The 17645-nt window shown below is 53.0% G+C and overlaps 1 protein-coding gene across 1 annotated transcript in view; it reads right to left on the reverse strand.

Annotated features, from left to right (window-relative positions):
- The window catches only part of myo15b (myosin XVB), a gene marked incomplete at its 5' end in the record, with an annotated part of 217000 nt that overhangs the window by 185434 nt on the left and 13921 nt on the right, over nucleotides 1–17645 (reverse strand). The gene's annotated exons all lie outside the window — the stretch shown is intronic.

Consider the following 17645-nt stretch of genomic DNA (forward strand, 5'->3'; position numbering starts at 1 on the left):
TCTCCTCTCCTCTCCTCTCCTCTCCTCTCCTCTCCTCTCCTCCTCCTGCTCTCATTCTCTTCTCCCCTCCTGCTCCTCTCAGACCTGGACTCAGAGTAGGAACCTGATCCAGATTGTCAGCTGTTTCTGGTCTCTTTTGTTCATGTTCATCCAGGAGATTAATAAATAAACCAGCAGCTTTCATGGTCTGGAGCCCTGACTGCTCCACAGGTGACAGGTTGAACAGGTGACAGGGTGAAGAAGTGACAGGGTGAACTGGTGACAGGGTGAAGAAGTGACAGGGTAAACAGTTTATGGGGTGAAGAAGTGACAGGGTGAACACGTGACAGGGCGAAGAAGTGACAGGGTGACCAGGTGGCAGGGAGAACAGGTGACAGGGCGAAGAAGTGACAGGGTGACCAGATGGCAGGGTGAACAGGTGACAGAATGAACTGGTGACAGGGCAAATAAGTGACAGGGTGAACAGAGTGAACTGGTGACAGGGTGAACAGGTGGCAGAGTGAACTGGTGACAGGGTGAAGAAGTGACATGGTGAACAGGTGGATGAGTGAACTGGTGACAGGGTGAACACTTGACAGGGTGAAGAAGTGACAGGGTGGCCAGGTGACAGGGTGAAGAAGTGACAGGGTGAACAGGTGGCAGAGTGAACTTGTGACAGGATGAAGAAGTGACAGGGTGAACAGGTGGCAGAGTGAACTGGTTACAGGTTAAAGAAGTGAAAGGGTGAACAGGTGAGGGGGTGATGAAGTGACAGGGTGAACAGGTGACGGGGTGAAGAAGTGACAGGGTGAAAAGGTGGCAGAGTGAAGAAGTGACATGGTGAACAGGTGGCAGGGTGAACAGGTAACGGGGTGAAGAAGTGACAGGGTGAAAAGGTGGCAGAGTGAACTGGTGACAGGGTGAACTGGTGACAGGGTGAACAGGTAACGGGGTGAAGAAGTGACAGGGTGAACAGGTGACAGGGTGAAGAAGTGACATGGTGAACAGGTGACAGGGCAAAGAAGTGAAAGGGTGATCAGGTAACAGAATGAACTGGTGACAGGGCGAAGAAGTGACAGGGTGAACAGGTTGATAGGGTGAACAGGTGAAAGGGTGAAGAAGTGACAGGGTGAACACGTGACAGGGCGAAGAAGTGACAGGGTGAACAGGTGGCAGGGTGAACAGGTGACGGGGTGAAGAGACAGAGTGAAAAGGTGACAGGGTGAACTGTCGACAGGGTGAAGAAGTGACGGGGTGAAATGGGTGAACAGGTGGCAGAGTGAACTGGTGACAGGGCAAAGAAGTTACAGGGTGAACAGGTGGCAGGGTGAAAGTGTAACAGAGTGAACTGGTCACAGGGTTAACTGGTGACAGAGTGAAGAAATGAAAGGGTGAACAGGTGGCAGAGTGAACTGGTGAGAGGGCGAAGAAGTGATAGGGTGAACAGGTGACAGGGTGAAGAAGTGACAAGGTGAACACCTGACAGGGTGAAGAAGTGACAGGGTGGCCAGGTGACAAGGTGAAGAAGTGACAGGGTGAACAGGTGGCAGAGTGAACTGGTGACAGGGTGAAGAAGTGACAGGGTGAAATGGGTGAACAGGTGCCTGAGTGAACTGGTGACAGGGCGAAGAAGTTACAGGGTGAACAGGTGGCAGGGTGAACAGGTAACAGAGTGAACTGGTTACAGGTTAAAGAAGTGAAAGGGTGAACAGGTGAGGGGGTGAAGAAGTGACGGGGTGAACAGGTGACGGGGTGAAGAAGTGACGGGGTGAAGAAGTGACGGGGTGAAAAGGTGGCAGAGTGAACTGGTCACAGGGTTAACTGGTGACAGGGTGAAGAAATGAAAGGGTGAAGAGGTAACGGGGTGAAGAAGTGACAGGGTGAACAGGTGACAGGGTGAAGAGGTGACATGCTGAACAGGTGGCAGGGTGAACACGTGACAGGGCGAAGAAGTGACAGGGTGAACCGGTAACATAGTGAACTGGTGACAGGGTGAAGAAGTGACAAGGTGAAGAGGTGGCAGTTTGAACATGTGACAGGGCGAAGTGACAGGGTGAACAGGTAACAGAGTGAACTGGTGACAGGGTGAAGAAGTGAGAGGGTGAACAGGTAGCAGGTTGAACACGTTACAGGGCGAAGAAGTGACAGGGTGAACAGGTGAATCGGTGAACTAGTGACAGGGTGAACACTTGAAAGGGTGAAGACGTGACAGGGTGAAAAGGTGGCAGGTTGAACACTTGACAGGGCGAGGAAGTGACGGGGTGAACTGGCGACCGGGTGAAGAAGTGACAGGGTAAACACGTGACAGGGTGAACTGGTGACAGGGTGAACAGGTGACAGTGTGAACTGTCGACAGGGTGAAGAAGTGACAGGGTGAAATGGGTGAACAGGTGGCAGAGTGAACTGGTGACAGGGCGAAGAAGTTACAGGGTGAACAGGTGGCAGGGTGAAAGGGTAACAGAGTGAACTGGTCACAGGGTTAACCTGTGACAGGGTGAAGAAATGAAAGGGTGAACAGGTGGCAGAGTGAACTGGTGAGAGGGCGAAGAAGTGACAGGGTGAACAGGTGGCAGGTTGAACATGTGACAGGGCGAAGAAGTGACAGGGTAAACAGGTAACAGAATGAACTGGTGAGAGGGAGAAGAAGTGAAAGGGTGAACAGGTGGCAGAGTGAACACCTTACAGGGTGAAGAAGTGACAGGGTGGCCAGGTGGCAGGGTGAAATGGTAAAAGAGTGAACTGGTGACAGGGCGAAGAAGTGACAGGGTGAAAAGGTGGCAGGTTGAACGCTTGACAGGGCGAGGAAGTGACGGGGTGAACTGGCGACCGGGTGAAGAAGTGACAGGGTAAACACGTGACAGGGTGAACTGGTGACAGGGTGAACAGGTGACGGGGTGAAGAGACAGAGTGAAAAGGTGACAGGGTGAACTGTCGACAGGGTGAAGAAGTTACAGGGTGAACAGGTGGCAGGGTGAAAGGGTAACAGAGTGAACTGGTTACAGGTTAAAGAAGTGAAAGGGTGAACAGGTGAGGGGGTGAAGAAGTGACGGGGTGAAAAGGTGGCAGGGTGAAGAAGTGACGGGGTGAACAGGTGACGGGGTGAAGAAGTGACGGGGTGAAAAGGTGGCAGGGTGAACACGTGACAGGGCGAAGAAGTGACAGGGTGAACAGGTAACAGAGTGAACTGGTGACAGGGTGAAGAAGTGAGAGGGTGAACAGGTAGCAGTTTGAACATGTTACAGGGCGAAGAAGTGACAGGGTGAAGACGTGACAAGGTGAACTGGTGACAGGTTGAACAGGTAACAGAGTGAAATGGTGACAGGGCGAAGAAGTGACAGGGTGAACAGGTGGTAGAGTGAACTGGTGAGAGGGTGAAGAAGTCACATGGTGAACAGGTGGATGAGTGAACTGGTGACAGGGCGAAAATGTGACAGGGTGATCACCTGACAGGGTGAAGAAGTGACAGGGTGGTCAGGTGACAGGGTGAGGAAGTGACAGGGTGAACAGGTGGCGGGGTGAACTGGTGACGGGGTGAACTGGTGGCAGAGTGAACTGGTGAGAGGGTGAAGAAGTGACAGGGTGAAGCGATGACAGGGCGAAGAAGTGAAAGGGTGAACAGGTGGCAGAGTGAACACCTGACAGGGTGGCCAGGTGACAGGGTGAAGAAGTGACAGGGTGAAAAGGTGACAGGGCGAAGAAGTGACAGGGTGAAAAGGTGGCAGAGTGAACTGGTAAGAGGGCGAAGAAGTGACAGGGTGAACAGGTGACAGGGTGAACTGGTGACAGGGTGAACACATGACAGGGTGAAGAAGTGACAGGGTGGCCAGGTGACAGGGTGAAGAAGTGACGGGGTGAACTGGTGACAGGGCGAAGAAGTGACAGGGGGAAAAGGTGGCAGAGTGAACTGGTTACAGGTTAAAGAAGTGACAGGGTGAACAGGTGACAGGGTGAAGAAGTGACAGGGTGGCCAGGTGACAGGGTGAAGAAGTGACGGGGTGAACTGGTGACGGGGTGAACTGGTGGCAGAGTGAACTGGTGAGAGGGTGAAGAAGTGACAGGGTGAAGCGATGACAGGGCGAAGAAGTGAAAGGGTGAACAGGTGGCAGAGTGAACACCTGACAGGGTGAAGAAGTGACAGGGTGGCCAGGTGACAGGGTGAAGAAGTGACAGGGTGAAAAGGTGACAGGGCGAAGAAGTGACAGGGTGAAAAGGTGGCAGAGTGAACTGGTAAGAGGGCGAAGAAGTGACAGGGTGAACAGGTGACAGGGTGAAGAAGTGACGGGGTGAACTGGTGACGGGGTGAACTGGTGGCAGAGTGAACTGGTGAGAGGGTGAAGAAGTGACAGGGTGAAGCGATGACAGGGCGAAGAAGTGAAAGGGTGAACAGGTGGCAGAGTGAACACCTGACAGGGTGAAGAAGTGACAGGGTGGCCAGGTGACAGGGTGAAGAAGTGACAGGGTGAAAAGGTGACAGGGCGAAGAAGTGACAGGGTGAAAAGGTGGCAGAGTGAACTGGTAAGAGGGCGAAGAAGTGACAGGGTGAACAGGTGACAGGGTGAACTGGTGACAGGGCGAAGAAGTGACAGGGTGAACAGGTGACAGGGTGAACAGGTAACGGAGTGAACTGGTTACAGGTTAAAGAAGTGACAGGGTGAACAGGTGACAGGGTGAAGAAGTGACAGGGTGAAGAGATGACAGGGCGAAGAAGTGAAAGGGTGAACAGGTGGATGAGTGAACACGTGACAGGGCGAAGAAGTGACTGGGTGAACAGGTGACAGGGTGAAGAAGTGACAGGGTGAAGAGATGACAGGGCGAAGAAGTGAAAGGGTGAACAGGTGGATGAGTGAACACGTGACAGGGCGAAGAAGTGACTGGGTGAACAGGTGACAGGGTGAAGAAGTGACAGGGTGGCCAGGTGACAGGGTGAAGAAGTGACAGGGTGAACAGGTAACAGAGTGAACTGGTGACATGGCGAAGAAGTGACAAGGTGAACAGGTGGCAGAGTGAACTGGTGACAGGGTGAAGGAGTGACAGGGTGAACAGGTGGCAGAGTGAACTGTTGACAGGGTGAATAAGTGACAGGGTGAACAGGTGGCAGGGTGAACAGGTAACAGAGTGAACTGGTTACAGGTTAAAGAAGTGAAAGGGTGAACAGGTGAGGGGGTGAAAAAGTGACAGGGTGAACAGTTGACGGGGTGAAGAAGTGACAGGGTGAACAGGTGGCAGAGTGAACTGGTGAGAGGGTGAAGAAGTGACAGGGTGAACAGGTGACAGGGTGAAGAAGTGACAGGGTGAACAGGTGACAGGGTGAAGAAGTGAAAGGGTGAACAGGTAACGGGGTGAAGAAGTGACAGGGTGAACAGGTGACAGGGTGAAGAAGTGACATGGTGAACAGGTGGCAGGGTGAACACGTGACAGGGCGAAGAAGATACAGGGTGAACAGGTAACAGAGTGAACTGGTGACAGGGCGAAGAAGTGACAGGGTGAACAGGTAACAGAGTGAAATGGTGACAGGGCGAAGAAGTGACAGGGTGAACAGGTGGTAGAGTGAACTGGTGAGAGGGTGAAGAAGTCACATGGTGAACAGGTGGATGAGTGAACTGGTGACAGGGCGAAAATGTGACAGGGTGATCACCTGACAGGGTGAAGAAGTGACAGGGTGGTCAGGTGACAGGGTGAGGAAGTGACAGGGTGAACAGGTGGCAGAGTGAACTGGTGAGAGGGTGAAGAAGTGACAGGGTGAAGCGATGACAGGGCGAACTGGTGACAGGTTGAACAGGTAACAGAGTGAAATGGTGACAGGGCGAAGAAGTGACAGGGTGAACAGGTGGTAGAGTGAACTGGTGAGAGGGTGAAGAAGTCACATGGTGAACAGGTGGATGAGTGAACTGGTGACAGGGCGAAAATGTGACAGGGTGATCACCTGACAGGGTGAAGAAGTGACAGGGTGGTCAGGTGACAGGGTGAGGAAGTGACAGGGTGAACAGGTGGCGGGGTGAACTGGTGACGGGGTGAACTGGTGGCAGAGTGAACTGGTGAGAGGGTGAAGAAGTGACAGGGTGAAGCGATGACAGGGCGAAGAAGTGAAAGGGTGAACAGGTGGCAGAGTGAACACCTGACAGGGTGAAGAAGTGACAGGGTGGCCAGGTGACAGGGTGAAGAAGTGACAGGGTGAAAAGGTGACAGGGCGAAGAAGTGACAGGGTGAAAAGGTGGCAGAGTGAACTGGTAAGAGGGCGAAGAAGTGACAGGGTGAACAGGTGACAGGGTGAACTGGTGACAGGGTGAACACATGACAGGGTGAAGAAGTGACAGGGTGGCCAGGTGACAGGGTGAAGAAGTGACGGGGTGAACTGGTGACAGGGCGAAGAAGTGACAGGGGGAAAAGGTGGCAGAGTGAACTGGTTACAGGTTAAAGAAGTGACAGGGTGAACAGGTGACAGGGTGAAGAAGTGACAGGGTGGCCAGGTGACAGGGTGAAGAAGTGACGGGGTGAACTGGTGACGGGGTGAACTGGTGGCAGAGTGAACTGGTGAGAGGGTGAAGAAGTGACAGGGTGAAGCGATGACAGGGCGAAGAAGTGAAAGGGTGAACAGGTGGCAGAGTGAACACCTGACAGGGTGAAGAAGTGACAGGGTGGCCAGGTGACAGGGTGAAGAAGTGACAGGGTGAAAAGGTGACAGGGCGAAGAAGTGACAGGGTGAAAAGGTGGCAGAGTGAACTGGTAAGAGGGCGAAGAAGTGACAGGGTGAACAGGTGACAGGGTGAAGAAGTGACGGGGTGAACTGGTGACGGGGTGAACTGGTGGCAGAGTGAACTGGTGAGAGGGTGAAGAAGTGACAGGGTGAAGCGATGACAGGGCGAAGAAGTGAAAGGGTGAACAGGTGGCAGAGTGAACACCTGACAGGGTGAAGAAGTGACAGGGTGGCCAGGTGACAGGGTGAAGAAGTGACAGGGTGAAAAGGTGACAGGGCGAAGAAGTGACAGGGTGAAAAGGTGGCAGAGTGAACTGGTAAGAGGGCGAAGAAGTGACAGGGTGAACAGGTGACAGGGTGAACTGGTGACAGGGCGAAGAAGTGACAGGGTGAACAGGTGACAGGGTGAACAGGTAACGGAGTGAACTGGTTACAGGTTAAAGAAGTGACAGGGTGAACAGGTGACAGGGTGAAGAAGTGACAGGGTGAAGAGATGACAGGGCGAAGAAGTGAAAGGGTGAACAGGTGGATGAGTGAACACGTGACAGGGCGAAGAAGTGACTGGGTGAACAGGTGACAGGGTGAAGAAGTGACAGGGTGAAGAGATGACAGGGCGAAGAAGTGAAAGGGTGAACAGGTGGATGAGTGAACACGTGACAGGGCGAAGAAGTGACTGGGTGAACAGGTGACAGGGTGAAGAAGTGACAGGGTGGCCAGGTGACAGGGTGAAGAAGTGACAGGGTGAACAGGTAACAGAGTGAACTGGTGACATGGCGAAGAAGTGACAAGGTGAACAGGTGGCAGAGTGAACTGGTGACAGGGTGAAGGAGTGACAGGGTGAACAGGTGGCAGAGTGAACTGTTGACAGGGTGAATAAGTGACAGGGTGAACAGGTGGCAGGGTGAACAGGTAACAGAGTGAACTGGTTACAGGTTAAAGAAGTGAAAGGGTGAACAGGTGAGGGGGTGAAAAAGTGACAGGGTGAACAGTTGACGGGGTGAAGAAGTGACAGGGTGAACAGGTGGCAGAGTGAACTGGTGAGAGGGTGAAGAAGTGACAGGGTGAACAGGTGACAGGGTGAAGAAGTGACAGGGTGAACAGGTGACAGGGTGAAGAAGTGAAAGGGTGAACAGGTAACGGGGTGAAGAAGTGACAGGGTGAACAGGTGACAGGGTGAAGAAGTGACATGGTGAACAGGTGGCAGGGTGAACACGTGACAGGGCGAAGAAGATACAGGGTGAACAGGTAACAGAGTGAACTGGTGACAGGGCGAAGAAGTGACAGGGTGAACAGGTAACAGAGTGAAATGGTGACAGGGCGAAGAAGTGACAGGGTGAACAGGTGGTAGAGTGAACTGGTGAGAGGGTGAAGAAGTCACATGGTGAACAGGTGGATGAGTGAACTGGTGACAGGGCGAAAATGTGACAGGGTGATCACCTGACAGGGTGAAGAAGTGACAGGGTGGTCAGGTGACAGGGTGAGGAAGTGACAGGGTGAACAGGTGGCAGAGTGAACTGGTGAGAGGGTGAAGAAGTGACAGGGTGAAGCGATGACAGGGCGAAGAAGTGAAAGGGTGAACAGGTGGCAGAGTGAACACCTGACAGGGTGAAGAAGTGACAGGGTGGCCAGGTGACAGGGTGAAGAAGTGACAGGGTGAAAAGGTGACAGGGCGAAGAAGTGACAGGGTGAAAAGGTGGCAGAGTGAACTGGTAAGAGGGCGAAGAAGTGACAGGGTGAACAGGTGACAGGGTGAACTGGTGACAGGGCGAAGAAGTGACAGGGTGAACAGGTGGGAGGGTGAACAGGTAACGGAGTGAACTGGTTACAGGTTAAAGAAGTGACAGGGTGAACAGGTGACAGGGTGAAGAAGTGACAGGGTGAAGAGATGACAGGGCGAAGAAGTGAAAGGGTGAACAGGTGGATGAGTGAACACGTGACAGGGCGAAGAAGTGACAGGGTGAACAGGTGACAGGGTGAAGAAGTGACAGGGTGGCCAGGTGACAGGGTGAAGAAGTGACAGGGTGAACAGGTAACAGAGTGAACTGGTGACATGGCGAAGAAGTGACAAGGTGAACAGGTGGCAGAGTGAACTGGTGACAGGGTGAATAAGTGACAGGGTGAACAGGTGGCAGGGTGAACAGGTAACAGAGTGAACTGGTTACAGGTTAAAGAAGTGAAAGGGTGAACAGGTGAGGGGGTGAAAAAGTGACAGGGTGAACAGATGACGGGGTGAAGAAGTGACAGGGTGAACAGGTGGCAGAGTGAACTGGTCAGAGGGTGAAGAAGTGACAGGGTGAACAGGTGACAGGGTGAAGAAGTGACAGGGTGGCCAGGTGACAGGGTGAAGAAGTGACAGGGTGAACAGGTAACAGAGTGAACTGGTGACATGGCGAAGAAGTGACAGGGTGAACAGGTGGCAGAGTGAACTGGTGAGAGGGTGAAGAAGTGACAGGGTGAACAGGTGACAGGGTGAAGAAGTGACAGGGTGAACAGGTGACAGGGTGAAGAAGTGAAAGGGTGAACAGGTAACGGGGTGAAGAAGTTACAGGGTGAACAGGTGGCAGGGTGAACAGGTAACAGAGTGCACTGGTTACAGGTTAAAGAAGTGAAAGGGTGAACAGGTGAGGGGGTGAAGAAGTGACGGGGTGAACAGGTGACGGGGTGAAGAAGTGACGGGGTGAAAAGGTGGCAGGGTGAAGAAGTGACGGGGTGAACAGGTGACGGGGTGAAGAAGTGACGGGGTGAAAAGGTGGCAGGGTGAACACGTGACAGGGCGAAGAAGTGACAGGGTGAACAGGTAACAGAGTGAACTGGTGACAGGGTGAAGAAGTGAGAGGGTGAACAGGTAGCAGTTTGAACATGTTACAGGGCGAAGAAGTGACAGGGTGAAGACGTGACAAGGTGAACTGGTGACAGGTTGAACAGGTAACAGAGTGAAATGGTGACAGGGCGAAGAAGTGACAGGGTGAACAGGTGGTAGAGTGAACTGGTGAGAGGGTGAAGAAGTCACATGGTGAACAGGTGGATGAGTGAACTGGTGACAGGGCAAAAATGTGACAGGGTGATCACCTGACAGGGTGAAGAAGTGACAGGGTGGTCAGGTGACAGGGTGAGGAAGTGACAGGGTGAACAGGTGGCGGGGTGAACTGGTGACGGGGTGAACTGGTGGCAGAGTGAACTGGTGAGAGGGTGAAGAAGTGACAGGGTGAAGCGATGACAGGGCGAAGAAGTGAAAGGGTGAACAGGTGGCAGAGTGAACACCTGACAGGGTGAAGAAGTGACAGGGTGGCCAGGTGACAGGGTGAAGAAGTGACAGGGTGAAAAGGTGACAGGGCGAAGAAGTGACAGGGTGAAAAGGTGGCAGAGTGAACTGGTAAGAGGGCGAAGAAGTGACAGGGTGAACAGGTGACAGGGTGAACTGGTGACAGGGTGAACACATGACAGGGTGAAGAAGTGACAGGGTGGCCAGGTGACAGGGTGAAGAAGTGACGGGGTGAACTGGTGACAGGGCGAAGAAGTGACAGGGGGAAAAGGTGGCAGAGTGAACTGGTTACAGGTTAAAGAAGTGACAGGGTGAACAGGTGACAGGGTGAAGAAGTGACAGGGTGGCCAGGTGACAGGGTGAAGAAGTGACGGGGTGAACTGGTGACGGGGTGAACTGGTGGCAGAGTGAACTGGTGAGAGGGTGAAGAAGTGACAGGGTGAAGCGATGACAGGGCGAAGAAGTGAAAGGGTGAACAGGTGGCAGAGTGAACACCTGACAGGGTGAAGAAGTGACAGGGTGGCCAGGTGACAGGGTGAAGAAGTGACAGGGTGAAAAGGTGACAGGGCGAAGAAGTGACAGGGTGAAAAGGTGGCAGAGTGAACTGGTAAGAGGGCGAAGAAGTGACAGGGTGGTCAGGTGACAGGGTGAGGAAGTGACAGGGTGAACAGGTGGCGGGGTGAACTGGTGACGGGGTGAACTGGTGGCAGAGTGAACTGGTGAGAGGGTGAAGAAGTGACAGGGTGAAGCGATGACAGGGCGAAGAAGTGAAAGGGTGAACAGGTGGCAGAGTGAACACCTGACAGGGTGAAGAAGTGACAGGGTGGCCAGGTGACAGGGTGAAGAAGTGACAGGGTGAAAAGGTGACAGGGCGAAGAAGTGACAGGGTGAAAAGGTGGCAGAGTGAACTGGTAAGAGGGCGAAGAAGTGACAGGGTGAACAGGTGACAGGGTGAACTGGTGACAGGGTGAACACATGACAGGGTGAAGAAGTGACAGGGTGGCCAGGTGACAGGGTGAAGAAGTGACGGGGTGAACTGGTGACAGGGCGAAGAAGTGACAGGGGGAAAAGGTGGCAGAGTGAACTGGTTACAGGTTAAAGAAGTGACAGGGTGAACAGGTGACAGGGTGAAGAAGTGACAGGGTGGCCAGGTGACAGGGTGAAGAAGTGACGGGGTGAACTGGTGACGGGGTGAACTGGTGGCAGAGTGAACTGGTGAGAGGGTGAAGAAGTGACAGGGTGAAGCGATGACAGGGCGAAGAAGTGAAAGGGTGAACAGGTGGCAGAGTGAACACCTGACAGGGTGAAGAAGTGACAGGGTGGCCAGGTGACAGGGTGAAGAAGTGACAGGGTGAAAAGGTGACAGGGCGAAGAAGTGACAGGGTGAAAAGGTGACAGGGCGAAGAAGTGACAGGGTGAAAAGGTGGCAGAGTGAACTGGTAAGAGGGCGAAGAAGTGACAGGGTGAACAGGTGACAGGGTGAACTGGTGACAGGGCGAAGAAGTGACAGGGTGAACAGGTGACAGGGTGAACAGGTAACGGAGTGAACTGGTTACAGGTTAAAGAAGTGACAGGGTGAACAGGTGACAGGGTGAAGAAGTGACAGGGTGAAGAGATGACAGGGCGAAGAAGTGAAAGGGTGAACAGGTGGATGAGTGAACACGTGACAGGGCGAAGAAGTGACTGGGTGAACAGGTGACAGGGTGAAGAAGTGACAGGGTGAAGAGATGACAGGGCGAAGAAGTGAAAGGGTGAACAGGTGGATGAGTGAACACGTGACAGGGCGAAGAAGTGACTGGGTGAACAGGTGACAGGGTGAAGAAGTGACAGGGTGGCCAGGTGACAGGGTGAAGAAGTGACAGGGTGAACAGGTAACAGAGTTAACTGGTGACATGGCGAAGAAGTGACAAGGTGAACAGGTGGCAGAGTGAACTGGTGACAGGGTGAAGGAGTGACAGGGTGAACAGGTGGCAGAGTGAACTGTTGACAGGGTGAATAAGTGGCAGGGTGAACAGGTAACAGAGTGAACTGGTTACAGGTTAAAGAAGTGAAAGGGTGAACAGGTGAGGGGGTGAAAAAGTGACAGGGTGAACAGTTGACGGGGTGAAGAAGTGACAGGGTGAACAGGTGGCAGAGTGAACTGGTGAGAGGGTGAAGAAGTGACAGGGTGAACAGGTGACAGGGTGAAGAAGTGACAGGGTGAACAGGTGACAGGGTGAAGAAGTGAAAGGGTGAACAGGTAACGGGGTGAAGAAGTGACAGGGTGAACAGGTGACAGGGTGAAGAAGTGACATGGTGAACAGGTGGCAGGGTGAACACGTGACAGGGCGAAGAAGATACAGGGTGAACAGGTAACAGAGTGAACTGGTGACAGGGCGAAGAAGTGACAGGGTGAACAGGTAACAGAGTGAAATGGTGACAGGGCGAAGAAGTGACAGGGTGAACAGGTGGTAGAGTGAACTGGTGAGAGGGTGAAGAAGTCACATGGTGAACAGGTGGATGAGTGAACTGGTGACAGGGCGAAAATGTGACAGGGTGATCACCTGACAGGGTGAAGAAGTGACAGGGTGGTCAGGTGACAGGGTGAGGAAGTGACAGGGTGAACAGGTGGCAGAGTGAACTGGTGAGAGGGTGAAGAAGTGACAGGGTGAAGCGATGACAGGGCGAAGAAGTGAAAGGGTGAACAGGTGGCAGAGTGAACACCTGACAGGGTGAAGAAGTGACAGGGTGGCCAGGTGACAGGGTGAAGAAGTGACAGGGTGAAAAGGTGACAGGGCGAAGAAGTGACAGGGTGAAAAGGTGGCAGAGTGAACTGGTAAGAGGGCGAAGAAGTGACAGGGTGAACAGGTGACAGGGTGAACTGGTGACAGGGCGAAGAAGTGACAGGGTGAACAGGTGGGAGGGTGAACAGGTAACGGAGTGAACTGGTTACAGGTTAAAGAAGTGACAGGGTGAACAGGTGACAGGGTGAAGAAGTGACAGGGTGAAGAGATGACAGGGCGAAGAAGTGAAAGGGTGAACAGGTGGATGAGTGAACACGTGACAGGGCGAAGAAGTGACAGGGTGAACAGGTGACAGGGTGAAGAAGTGACAGGGTGGCCAGGTGACAGGGTGAAGAAGTGACAGGGTGAACAGGTAACAGAGTGAACTGGTGACATGGCGAAGAAGTGACAAGGTGAACAGGTGGCAGAGTGAACTGGTGACAGGGTGAATAAGTGACAGGGTGAACAGGTGGCAGGGTGAACAGGTAACAGAGTGAACTGGTTACAGGTTAAAGAAGTGAAAGGGTGAACAGGTGAGGGGGTGAAAAAGTGACAGGGTGAACAGATGACGGGGTGAAGAAGTGACAGGGTGAACAGGTGGCAGAGTGAACTGGTCAGAGGGTGAAGAAGTGACAGGGTGAACAGGTGACAGGGTGAAGAAGTGACAGGGTGGCCAGGTGACAGGGTGAAGAAGTGACAGGGTGAACAGGTAACAGAGTGAACTGGTGACATGGCGAAGAAGTGACAAGGTGAACAGGTGGCAGAGTGAACTGGTGACAGGGTGAAGGAGTGACAGGGTGAACAGGTGGCAGAGTGAACTGTTGACAGGGTGAATAAGTGACAGGGTGAACAGGTGGCAGGGTGAACAGGTAACAGAGTGAACTGGTTACAGGTTAAAGAAGTGAAAGGGTGAACAGGTGAGGGGGTGAAAAAGTGACAGGGTGAACAGTTGACGGGGTGAAGAAGTGACAGGGTGAACAGGTGGCAGAGTGAACTGGTGAGAGGGTGAAGAAGTGACAGGGTGAACAGGTGACAGGGTGAAGAAGTGACAGGGTGAACAGGTGACAGGGTGAAGAAGTGAAAGGGTGAACAGGTAACGGGGTGAAGAAGTTACAGGGTGAACAGGTGGCAGGGTGAACAGGTAACAGAGTGCACTGGTTACAGGTTAAAGAAGTGAAAGGGTGAACAGGTGAGGGGGTGAAGAAGTGACGGGGTGAACAGGTGACGGGGTGAAGAAGTGACGGGGTGAAAAGGTGGCAGAGTGAACTGGTCACAGGGTTAACTGGTGACAGGGTGAAGAAATGAAAGGGTGAACAGGTAACGTGGTAAAGAAGTGATTGGGTGAACAGGTGACAGGGTGAAGAAGTGACGGGGTGAACTGGTGACGGGGTGAACTGGTGGCAGAGTGAACTGGTGAGAGGGTGAAGAAGTGACAGGGTGAAGCGATGACAGGGCGAAGAAGTGAAAGGGTGAACAGGTGGCAGAGTGAACACCTGACAGGGTGAAGAAGTGACAGGGTGGCCAGGTGACAGGGTGAAGAAGTGACAGGGTGAAAAGGTGACAGGGCGAAGAAGTGACAGGGTGAAAAGGTGGCAGAGTGAACTGGTAAGAGGGCGAAGAAGTGACAGGGTGGTCAGGTGACAGGGTGAGGAAGTGACAGGGTGAACAGGTGGCGGGGTGAACTGGTGACGGGGTGAACTGGTGGCAGAGTGAACTGGTGAGAGGGTGAAGAAGTGACAGGGTGAAGCGATGACAGGGCGAAGAAGTGAAAGGGTGAACAGGTGGCAGAGTGAACACCTGACAGGGTGAAGAAGTGACAGGGTGAAAAGGTGACAGGGTGAAGAAGTGACAGGGTGAAAAGGTGACAGGGCGAAGAAGTGACAGGGTGAAAAGGTGGCAGAGTGAACTGGTAAGAGGGCGAAGAAGTGACAGGGTGAACAGGTGACAGGGTGAACTGGTGACAGGGTGAACACATGACAGGGTGAAGAAGTGACAGGGTGGCCAGGTGACAGGGTGAAGAAGTGACGGGGTGAACTGGTGACAGGGCGAAGAAGTGACAGGGGGAAAAGGTGGCAGAGTGAACTGGTTACAGGTTAAAGAAGTGACAGGGTGAACAGGTGACAGGGTGAAGAAGTGACAGGGTGGCCAGGTGACAGGGTGAAGAAGTGACGGGGTGAACTGGTGACGGGGTGAACTGGTGGCAGAGTGAACTGGTGAGAGGGTTAAGAAGTGACAGGGTGGTCAGGTGACAGGGTGAGGAAGTGACAGGGTGAACAGGTGGCAGAGTGAACTGGTGAGAGGGTGAAGAAGTGACAGGGTGAACAGGTGACAGGGTGAAGAAGTGACAGGGTGAACGGGTAACAGAGTTAACTGGTGACTTGGCGAAGAAGTGACAGGGTGAACAGGTGGCAGAGTGAACTGGTGACAGGGTGAAGACGTGACGGGATGAAGAAGTCACAGCTTGAAGAGGTGACAGGATGAAGAAGTGAAAGGGTGAGCAGGTGGCAGGGTGAACAGGTAACAGAGTGAACTGGTGACAGGGTGAAGAAGTAACAGGGTGAAGAGGTGACAGGGTGAACAGGTGGCAGAGTGAACTGTTGACAGGGTGAATAAGTAACAGGGTGAACAGGTGGCAGGGTGAACAGGTAACAGAGTGAACTGGTTACAGGTTAAAGAAGTGAAAGGGTGAACAGGTGAGGGGGTGAAAAAGTGACAGGGTGAACAGTTGACGGGGTGAAGAAGTGACAGGGTGAAGAAGTGACAGGGTGAATAGGTGGCAGAGTGAAGAAGTGACAGGGTGAACAGGTGACAGGGTGAAGAAGTGACAGGGTGAACAGGTGACAGGGTGAAGAAGTGAAAGGGTGAACAGGTAACGGGGTGAAGAAGTGACAGGGTGAACAGGTGACAGGGTGAAGAAGTGACATGGTGAACAGGTGGCAGGGTGAACAGGTAACAGAGTGAACTGGTGACAGGGCGAAGAAGTGACAGGTAGAATAGGTGACAGGGTGACGAAGTGACAGGTTGAACAGGTAACAGAGTGAAATGGTGACAGGGCGAAGAAGTGACAGGGTGAACAGGTGGTAGAGTGAACTGGTGAGAGGGTGAAGAAGTCACATGGTGAACAGGTGGATGAGTGAACTGGTGACAGGGCGAAAATGTGACAGGGTGATCACCTGACAGGGTGAAGAAGTGACAGGGTGGTCAGGTGACAGGGTGAGGAAGTGACAGGGTGAACAGGTGGCAGAGTGAACTGGTGAGAGGGTGAAGAAGTGACAGGGTGAACTGGTGACAGGGTGAAGAAGTGACAGGGTGAACGGATAACAGAGTTAACTTGTTACTTGGCGAAGAAGTGACAGGGTGAACAGGTGGCAGAGTGAACTGGTGACAGGGTGAAGACGTGACAGGGTGAAGAAGTCACAGCTTGAAGAGGTGACAGGATGAAGAAGTGAAAGGGTGAGCAGGTGGCAGGGTGAACAGGTAACAGAGTGAACTGGTGACAGGGTGAAGAAGTAACAGGGTGAAGAGGTGACAGGGTGAAGAAGTGAAAGGGTGAACAGGTGGATGGGTGAACTGGTGACAGGGTGAAGAAGTGACAGGGTGAACAGGTGACAGGGTGAAAAAGTGAAAAGGTGAATAGGTGACCAGATGAACAGGTGACATGTCGAAGAAGTGACAGGGTGAACAGGTTGCAGAGTGAACTGGTGACAGGGCGAAGAAGTGACAGAGTGAACTGGTGACAGGGCGAAGAAGTGACAGGGTGAACAGCTGGCAGGGTGAAGAAATGACAGAGTGAACTGGTGATAGGGCGAAGAAGTGACAGGGTGAACAGGTGGCAGAGTGAACTGGTGACAGGGCGAAGAAGTGACAGGGTGAACAGGTGGCAGAGTGAACTGGTGACAGGGTTAAGAAGTGACAGGGTGAACAGGTAACAAAGTTAACTGGTGACATGGCAAAGAAGTGAGAGGGTGAACAGGTGGCAGAGTGAACTGGTGACATGGCGAAGAAGTGACAGGGTGAACAGGTGGGAGGGTGAACAGGTAATGGAGTGAACTGGTTACAGGTTAAAGAAGTGAAAGGGTGAACAGCTGGCAGGGTGAAGAAATGACAGAGTTAACTGGTGATAGGGCGAAGAAGTGAAAGGGTGAACAGGTGAGGGGGTGAAATGGCGAAAGGGTGAACAGCTAACAGAGTGGACTGCTGACAGGGTGAAGAAGTGACATGGTGAACAGGTGGATGAGTGAACTGGTGACAGGGCGAAGAAGTGACAGGTAGAATAGGTGACAGGGTGAAGAAGTGACAGGGTGACCGGGTGAAAGGGTGACGAAGTGACAGGGTGAACAGGTAACAGAGTGAAATGGTGACAGGGCGAAGAAGTGACAGGGTGAACAGGTGGCAGAGTTAACTGTTGAGAGGGTGAAGAAGTGACATGGTGAACAGTTGGATGAGTAAACTGGTGACAGGGCGATGAAGTGACAGGGTGATCACCTGACAGGGTGAAGAAGTGACAGGGTGAACTGGTGACCGGGTGAACATGTGAGAGGGTTAAGAAGTGACAGGGTGAACAGGTGACGGGGTGAAGAAGTGGCAGGGTGAACAGGTGACAGGGTGAACAGCGAACAGAGTGGACTGGTGACAGGGCGAAGAAGTGACAGGGTGAACAGGTGACAGAGTGAAATGGAGACTGGGTGAAGAAGTGACAGGGTGAACAGGTGGCAGAGTGAAACGGTGACAGGGTGAAGAAGTGACAGGGTGAACAGGTGGAAGGGTGAAAAGGTAAGAGAGAGAACTGGTGACAGGGCAAAGAAGTGACAGGGTGAACTGGTGACCGGGTGAACATGTGAGAGGGTTAAGAAGTGACAGGGTGAACAGGTGACGAGGTGAAGAAGTGGCAGGGTGAACAGGTGGCAGGGTGAACACGTGAAAGGGCGAAGAAGTGACAGGGTGACCA

Source organism: Lipophrys pholis (assembly GCF_963383615.2).
Source record: "Lipophrys pholis genome assembly, chromosome: 1".
NCBI classification, from domain to species: Eukaryota; Metazoa; Chordata; class Actinopteri; order Blenniiformes; family Blenniidae; genus Lipophrys; species Lipophrys pholis.